Raw genomic sequence first — 8,638 nt, 5'->3', positions numbered from 1 at the left:
ATAAAGACTGTGGATCGATGGCTGAAACGCGTGTTTATGTTCGTGTCCAGCAGATGGCACCAAAACGTTCGGTCGCGACAAGTACGTCTGTTGAGACAAACCTCCTTTTGTTTGGACAAGACAAGCCGTTCCAGACCGTACTATTGTCATTCTGTGTTGACATCATGATTATGAAACACACAAACAACAGACATGTTGTCCAGGGAAACCAAGACAACGAAAGTCTTTGTAAAACGATGAGATTTATTCCAGCGATACAATTGATGGAGAAACACCGTTTACAGATGTGTGATGGAGCGACTCTTATACATTTTTTTTTTTTTTGCTTCTTGGGAAGGATTCAAGTGTAAAACACAGTTTCAACATGTTGCCAATACGGTTGTGTTGTACTTCATTGTCATTAGTCATACGCTTTGGACCATTGAAAAACATGAGCATGAGATGGGGAAGGTGCCCCGTCTTGACATCTGTTTGCAGCTCATCGCTTTTTGCATCGACAAGTCTGAAGCGCAGGAAAATCACAAACTTGCACAGGAACGACCTTGCTTATGGATAGCAGGATATGTGATACAAGTGAACACTGGTGATTATCAAATTTCCATGACAACACCTGACAATATTCTGCATCACCCCCCCCCCACACACACACACACACACGCACGCACGCACACACACATAATACATATGCATTGAATACTAATACATTTTGCATTTTTTTTTGGTTGTTGTCCCATTTGTGTCCCCGGACTGACATTCTCCCACCTTTTTTGTGCCTGACATTAACACCCACTTATGTTTCCCCACATTGACCTTCTCATGCTTTCTTTGGTCATTTTCTTAACATCCCCTAAATGTATTTTTTTTTTTTTGTGCACCGCATTGAAGTTTTCATCCTTTTTTTTGTATCTCTCGTTTGACATCTTGATGCTTTATTTTCTTTTTTTGTGTGTTACATTAACATTTTCACAATTTTTTTTGGCTTTTTGTTTATGTCAAAATCATTTTTTGGTTGTTTTTGTTTTGGTCTTTTTGTTGTGTCTTACATTAACATCCTCAAATTTTTTTTGTCTTCTTGTTGGTCTCAAATTGACATTCTCACATTTTTTAATGTCCTACATTGGTATTCTCACACTTTCATTTTTTTGTCCTTAGCTGACATTCACTCAAATTGTTTGTCTATTTTGTGTGCGCGCGTGTGTGTGTGTGTGTGTGTGTGTGTGTGTGTGTGTGTGTGTGTGTGTGTCACATTGACACTCACATGTGTCCCTTATTAAACTCGGACTTTGAGGACAAATGCTGCATTAGCGGCTTTTTGTATTTGTGTGTGTGTGTGTGTGTGTGTGTGTGTGTTCCACACTAAGATTCTCACGCTCTGTGTTTTTGTGTCTCTCATTGACATCACTCTGCCTTCATCTTCCTCATGACCTATTTCGTACGGTGATGTCACGAAGCAGACTTGACATTTTGTAGTCGTCAAACACACCTGGCAACAATTTATGCACAAGTACCAATAACAAAAATAGACAACTAATTTTTCGTGTCCCCCATTGACATTCTCAGACGTTCGCTGTCTTCTTTTGTGTCCCACATTTTCATGCTCACATCCCAAAGTAATATTCTCATCAATTTTGTGTCTTGCGCTGACATTATTGCTCATTATTTTTTGTTTTGAGGGGATGAGGTCCTCATATTATTGCACTTTGTGTGTGTGTGTGTGTGTGTGTGTGTGTGTGTGTGTGTGTGTGTTTCACATGAACATATTGTCTCCTTCAATCTACAATGACCTTATGATTATTTCTGTCATGTTATGAAACAACCCGAGACATTCTGTAACCATGAAACGCACCTGACAACATTGGGTGCATCCTTACCTGCAACAATAACACACACACAATTACATGTAAATCACTTGTCCTCCCCGGGAGTTCCATGTTATTCTTGCTATGATGTTATGAAACTTGAAGGACATGTTTGACATTCTATGACTTTGAAATCACACCTGACAACATCGATACACCATCCATAGTTACAAGGACAACAACGCACAAACACGCGCACGTTGTGTATCACTCCTGTCTCGTAATCCTTTTTGTGTCCCAAAATGATATTCTTATACAGTACTTTCTTTGTGTGTGTGTGTGTGTGTGTGTGTGTGTGTGTGTGACTTAAATTGACATTTTCAGCGTTTTTGCAGTCCCACGTATTAAAAATGTTTAAGAGTCTGAGCATTTCAAAACAAAATGAATCCTTTGTCATGTAATTTACAATGTAAAGGTTAACAGCAGAATTGAGTATTTCTCTGTGTGTGACACTTACTGAGGAAGTTCACACTTCCCCTTGTTGGGGTTTTTTTTTAGGTGGGATTCAGGCACATGATTGCACAGAATTGCATTCATTACAACTTACATTAATTGCTTCATGTTGGCTAGGAACAGAAGAACATGACAAACCCGAACGTGACTCATGACACACACTCACACGAAATGTCATCCTCCTGAGGGCTGACCTCTGCCAAGACTTCACAGTCACAATCTTCTACCCTATTAACCTCATTCAATGTGCCAACACAATTTTAATAGCTTGTTCAAACTGTACCAAAACACAGATCCCTTGTGTAAATTCCCAGGCAACCAAAGCAACTCAACACACCACCAACCACCCCACCCCCCCAAAAAAAAAAAAAAACAAAGAATCTATCAACACTACACAAAATATAATCCCCGCACAAAACAATGCGACCCTGCACAACACAACACAAATCAACTCAAAACTACACTAGAAAAAAAAAACGTCATATAACAACACTACACAACAAAAAGCAAAAGAACACTGAACAACACAAAATAACCCAAATAAAACCAACAATGCAGTAGAAAACAACACAGAAACATTAACTTTTTTAAACTACTTTTTACTTTCGGTGCGAGAAACCGGAAGTAATTCAAGTTCTCCAGCCCTGCATGGTGCCTGATCACCCTGAGCACCTTCGGGGCAAAGACAGCACCGACCATATGCATACGTTCCGCAACAACTTCCGGCTACGTGATCCGGAGGACGTGGGTTTCTTTTCAAACAGGAAGTGAATGGGCCTTCCCCCTCCCCCCTATCTCACCCACAATTCCTGTGACTGTGCTCCCGTGACGACAATCGTGTTCCTTTTTAGGTCAAAAAAGAAGCCACTTCCTCCACTCGGAGACCCCCCCCCCCACAACACACGCGTACGCCCATACAAAAACTAACATGGAGTTGGATGCTTTGCTATTACACATTCCGCCGCCAGGGGACGCACCAGACGCGCTCCATTTGTCTGGAACGCTGCTCCTTTTTGCGTCTCAGTGTGTTTTGTGGAGAGACCGGAGGAGAGAGAGAAAGAGAGAAAGAGAGAGAGAGAGAGAGAGAGAGAGAGTGTGTGTGTGTGTGTGTGTGTGTGTGTGTGTGCTTGTATGCGCAGCCGGCATTTTGTGTTCTGATGGGCCACAATTAAAAAGTTCAAAGGCAGGCTGCGGTGGAGGACTGGACGCCACAGTCGGAAAGCCAGTTTGTCATGATGATGATGATGAGGATGAGGATGAGGAGGCTGATGACATCCACAGGTGTGTCGGTGACATGTCTGACTGAAGTACCAGAAGGTGTCTGTTTGTTTATGTTACTATGGCAAGTACAAAGACAAGTTCTGAAATGTATATTAGGCGGCGTAGTTGTCTGCGTTTATTATTCTTGACAAATTCATCACCACAACATGCCCGAAAACGGACCAATCTTGGCAAGTGCAGCGGCCCTCAAAATAACTCGGCCAAAACTCACTGTGTCGGTGAGCCCACAAAATAACGTAAGAGAAAACAATACAAACTCTGTAGCACCCCTTGGAAATTTTTCAATAAATGTGCCCCCAACACCAGTTTCACAGATCAACACAATATGAGGTGGATAAAAGTTTCAAGAAGCCATGACTGAAATTGAAAAGAAAGTCGTCCATTTTGGTTTAAAGCAGGGAATTTGCCCCAATTGGAAAATGCTATGCTGAAAAGCGAGCCAACATTTTAATGAAATTATATTTTGCTTATGCTATGTAAATGTTCTTTTAGAGGATTTTCACCAGTTCCACCTATCGACACCAAATTAATTGGGTGGATCTGTCTGTGATGACGCTCAAAAAGGTCTCAAAGAATTCGTTCCTGAAATTAAACAGGAAGTTGGCCATTTTGGTTTGAAGCAGACATTTTATTCTTGGGTTTGCACTTGGATAAACTCCTACAAGAGGCTTCATCCAAATGAGCCACAATTTGGAAGTGGGTATCCTATTTGTAGACCGAAACGGGCAAGATTTTTTGTCTACGCCGTCTAATGTGGGACGGAGTGTGATGTCAAAGTTTGGCGATCTTTTTCGAGAATTTTTGGAAAGTAAATTTTGGTTTGAAGGGGGCATGTTTGACTCCATTACTCTGACTGGGAATTTATTTTAACTCAGCCCCAATTTTATTCCAATAACCTAAACAGGGTCTCTGATTCAGTTTGGAAACTGTCCACGAAACAGTTACTTCAACTTTTTTTTTTTGGTGAAACTCTGTACTCCTTACTTGGGCCTCAATTATGTTGTGAAATTTTAAAACTCTCCCTTCTGCTTATATTGAAAGAGAAAGAGGAAAGCCTCCCCCCCAAAAAAGCCGCATTTCATTAATGCATATTTCTTTGTAGTTTAAAGAAGCAGATGACAGGACAAAGAAAAAAGCATTGAGCAGCCGTCTCGTCTTGTTAAAAAATGTGAATGGCAGAAAATGTGAATGGACGCAGACGGCCGGCCTCCCTGCTCACATCAGCGCCATTGCGTTCTCTTTGTCTCTCAACGTTGTCCCACAAGGGCAGGGAGGAGGATCCTATTTCCCGTCGACTGAGATGTCTCCTCCCCCCCATCCCAAACACACACACACACACACACACACACACACACACACACACACACACACACACACACACACACACACACACACACACAGGAAAAACCACATGAGCACATGGGGAAAGAATTCAAGAGCAGATCCATCAGAGGAAAAAACAGAACCAAACAGAGAAGGAACCACGCTTTCAAAAATTCAAAATTCAAGGACATTTGAGTATCGCAGTAACTTCTTCATGTCTACATGGGAATAACCACAAAAATGACTTCATTCACACACACACACACACACACACACACACACACACACACACACACACACACACACACACACACACACACACACACACAACACAAAAGACCACAGACCATGGGGTCCCTCAAGGGTCAGTAATTGGACCCCTTTTCTTCAGTCTATATAAGTTAGCCTTGGGTTAAGTGCTTCAGAACACCTATTTTGGTTATCACAGTTCTGCAAATGACACACTGCTATATTTATCAATGTTCCCAAATGTCAGCAGTTCAATTAACACGTCTGGAGCAAATGAACAACTGGATGAACCAAAATTTCCTTCAGCTTATCAAAACAAAAGGGGATAATTACTTTCGGCAAAAAAAGAAAAAGAGGATTGTTGTTAGATCACACCTGGTAGCACTGTCTTTCGAAAGGGATGGAGGGGGTAGGTGGGGATGTTGTGGTCGCGGCGGTGGCCTTTCGCTGTTGTCTGCGTCCTCCGAGTCCTCCGCGTGTTCGAAAAACACTACACACACACACACACACACACACACACACACACACACACACACACACACACACACACACACACACACACACACAACACAAAAGACCACAGACCATGGGGTCCCTCAAGGGTCAGTAATTGGACCCCTTTTCTTCAGTCTATATAAGTTAGCCTTGGGTTAAGTGCTTCAGAACACCTATTTTGGTTATCACGGTTCTGCAAATGACACACTGCTATATTTATCAATGTTCCCAAATGTCAGCAGTTCAATTAACACGTCTGGAGCAAATGAACAACTGGATGAACCAAAATTTCCTTCAGCTTATCAAAACAAAAGGGGATAATTACTTTCGGCAAAAAAAGAAAAAGAGGATTGTTGTTAGATCACACCTGGTAGCACTGTCTTTCGAAAGGGATGGAGGGGGTAGGTGGGGATGTTGTGGTCGCGGCGGTGGCCTTTCGCTGTTGTCTGCGTCCTCCGAGTCCTCCGCGTGTTCGTTTGAATTCAGGCTGAGGTGAGGTGTGAAATCAGAGGTTGGAAATGGAGAAGTTGTTCGAAGAAGATTTTATGTGAACGTTCAAGGGCACAAGCGTGACACAAACAATGGTTGTGATCAGGGCACAAATGCGCAGCGGAAATCTCTCAAGGCAAATCTTAGATACTCTAAACAGGGCGTAGCTCCCAATGGATACTTCACTTTCGGTTTCACGATGACTGTTCCAATGCTTTAGTTTTTTTCCCAAAATTGTTCCAAATGTTTTCTTTTACGAAAAACATAGCTGATGCAGTGCTTTCATTTCTTCAACAATGCTTTCATTTACGAATAACATAACTGTTGCAGCACTTTAGTCTCGAGCAGGTTCGAATAAAACTTAGGGTGTGAAACCGCAAGTCAGCAAGGAGATGCATGCACAGTGTTGTCTGGCGTTTGTCTGCAAAGGTGTCAAAATTATTCCCGTCGAGAAGGCAGTTCAAGTCGAGGTCATATATACTGTATCTGTCGGCGATATGTCGTTCAGCTATTAATGCAAATAGCTAAATAATGGCTTCAAAAGCAAAGACCAAATCCGAAATCCGGGGGTCCGACTCGACACGGACCTGACCTTTGGTCGTCATAGCAAATCAATCACTAAAACAACCCTTTACCAGCTGAAAAACATATCCAGACTGAATGATGGCATGATCCAAGCAGACCAAGAGAAACCTATCCATGCTTTTATCTCCAGTAGACTTGATTGATGTAACGGTCTTATTCTCCTTGAGAGGAGCATCAAACAGTCGCAGTTGATTCAGAACACGGCAGCTCAGGTGACCAGAGCAAAGAGATCAGAACATATTACTTCAGTCCTAAAGGCTTTTTACACTCGCTCCCAGTCATGTTCTGATACCGATCTATAAATCATCGCATCATTTGGATTCGGAATACATTCAAGAAATGCGGATAGAGAAACCCAGTAAGGCTCTGAGTTGTTGCAGACTTGTGTCAATTAGTGTCACCACAAAGTTCAAAACAAACTTGGTGAAGCAGCATTTAGCTGTTATGCTGCATGGAAATGGAATAAGATGACAAACAGAAGTGAAGTCAGCCCCAAATGTAAAAATCTCTATCTTTGCTTGTGTGAAGGAGGTGTGTGTGGGGGGGGGCTTGTGCATGAAACATCCTAGATAAATAAAGCCGCCTTGCCTTGGCTTGCTGCCTGGCTTGTTGCGGCACGACGTGGTACTTTACTAAGCTACTAAAAATAAAAAATAAAAATGACTGCTTAAAATCATCACAGATGAAGCAACCATATGATGAAAAATGTAATCAAATCTGATACCTGTACCGTCTCCCCAAAAAATGGACCATTCCTTGGATTTAAAAAAAATATATACAGGTATATACAGTATGTGTATTACAAAAAAAATTGAAAGAGTTGTCAGAAACCCTACTTTTGGATGCTCGGGGCAATCATAAGCAAAATGATACAATCCAAAATCACATGAAGGTCACGCACACAAGTGCGCACACCACACAGACACACGAAAGTCCACAACAACGTGTCACAAAAGCAGCATGTGAGCAAAGCAAAGCACATGGAAACAAAGAATATTCTCTACTTTTTTCTCTCACGTGTTTCCCCCCAGCGAAAAACAAAACTGTTAAGCTTTTGATTGAATTATTGTCATTGAGTGGTATTTATAGACACGCACTTAATAAACGGCGCCATGTTAGCATCAAGGTTTTGTATTTGCATTTTTATATTTATTTTAGATATATTTGTTTATGCTGTATACAACAATAACGCATTCTTTTTCATTAAAAAAAAAGAGAAATCAATTTAATGAAAAAAGTTCAAGAACGAGAATTCGATTCTGAATTAGATTAATCAAATATAGGGCATGAGGTTCAAAAAAAAGGTTAAGATATGTATGTAAAACATGAAAAAATATATATTTATTAATAAAATAATTGTAATTTTCGTTTTTTGGTTGTATTTTTTTTCCAAATTGAATTAAGCAATTGTTTAAAATGTGACAAGTTCAACCAATATGTGAAATCGCTGTCTGACTATTTTTCAGGTATTATTTACAATTAAATTTAAATATTATTTTCTATTTACATTTTTAAAAGTTATATAATGAGATAAATTAGTCAAAACAAAAATAACTGACTAAATACAAAAACATGAAATAAATTTTGGGTGGGAAAAAAAATGCAAAGAAATATGACATCATGTAAATGCTTGGTAGGTTGGATTATCAGTACATATCTCCATGTATAAATTTTATAATCAGTTGATCAATAAACATGATGTGTGCAATGCATTCTGGGTGTTTTGTGACTCAATCGGGCGTGCGGCTTGTGTTTCACATCAGGCAGCATAAATATTTACATTGAGCATATGACCTCAATTTCCATATGTGGCGTCAGTGATGGAGGGGGCTGATGGAGGGTGGAACGAGGGGCGCCGTGAATGCGGGGGTGGGCGGCTGCAGTCTGGCGGGCCGCCCCCGCGG

The 8,638-nt window shown here is 40.9% G+C and overlaps 1 long non-coding RNA gene across 1 annotated transcript; it reads right to left on the bottom strand.

Moving 5' to 3' along the window:
- Nucleotides 1–3,685: 3,685 nt before the first annotated feature.
- Nucleotides 3,686–5,637, bottom strand: LOC109512109 (uncharacterized). The gene is made up of 2 exons (XR_002167461.1): nt 5,541–5,637; nt 3,686–4,897 (listed from the first exon to the last, which is right to left on the bottom strand). It is a non-coding gene; the product is annotated as an uncharacterized LOC109512109 (long non-coding RNA).
- Between the last annotated feature and the right edge of the window lie 3,001 nt (nt 5,638–8,638).

The sequence above is a fragment of the Hippocampus comes genome, unplaced genomic scaffold (genome assembly GCF_001891065.2).
Source record: "Hippocampus comes isolate QL1 unplaced genomic scaffold, H_comes_QL1_v1.1 scaffold249, whole genome shotgun sequence".
Taxonomy (NCBI): Eukaryota; Metazoa; Chordata; class Actinopteri; order Syngnathiformes; family Syngnathidae; genus Hippocampus; species Hippocampus comes.
The sequence above is the reverse complement of the archived record's forward strand: the minus strand, read 5'-3'. Positions and strand labels throughout refer to the sequence as shown.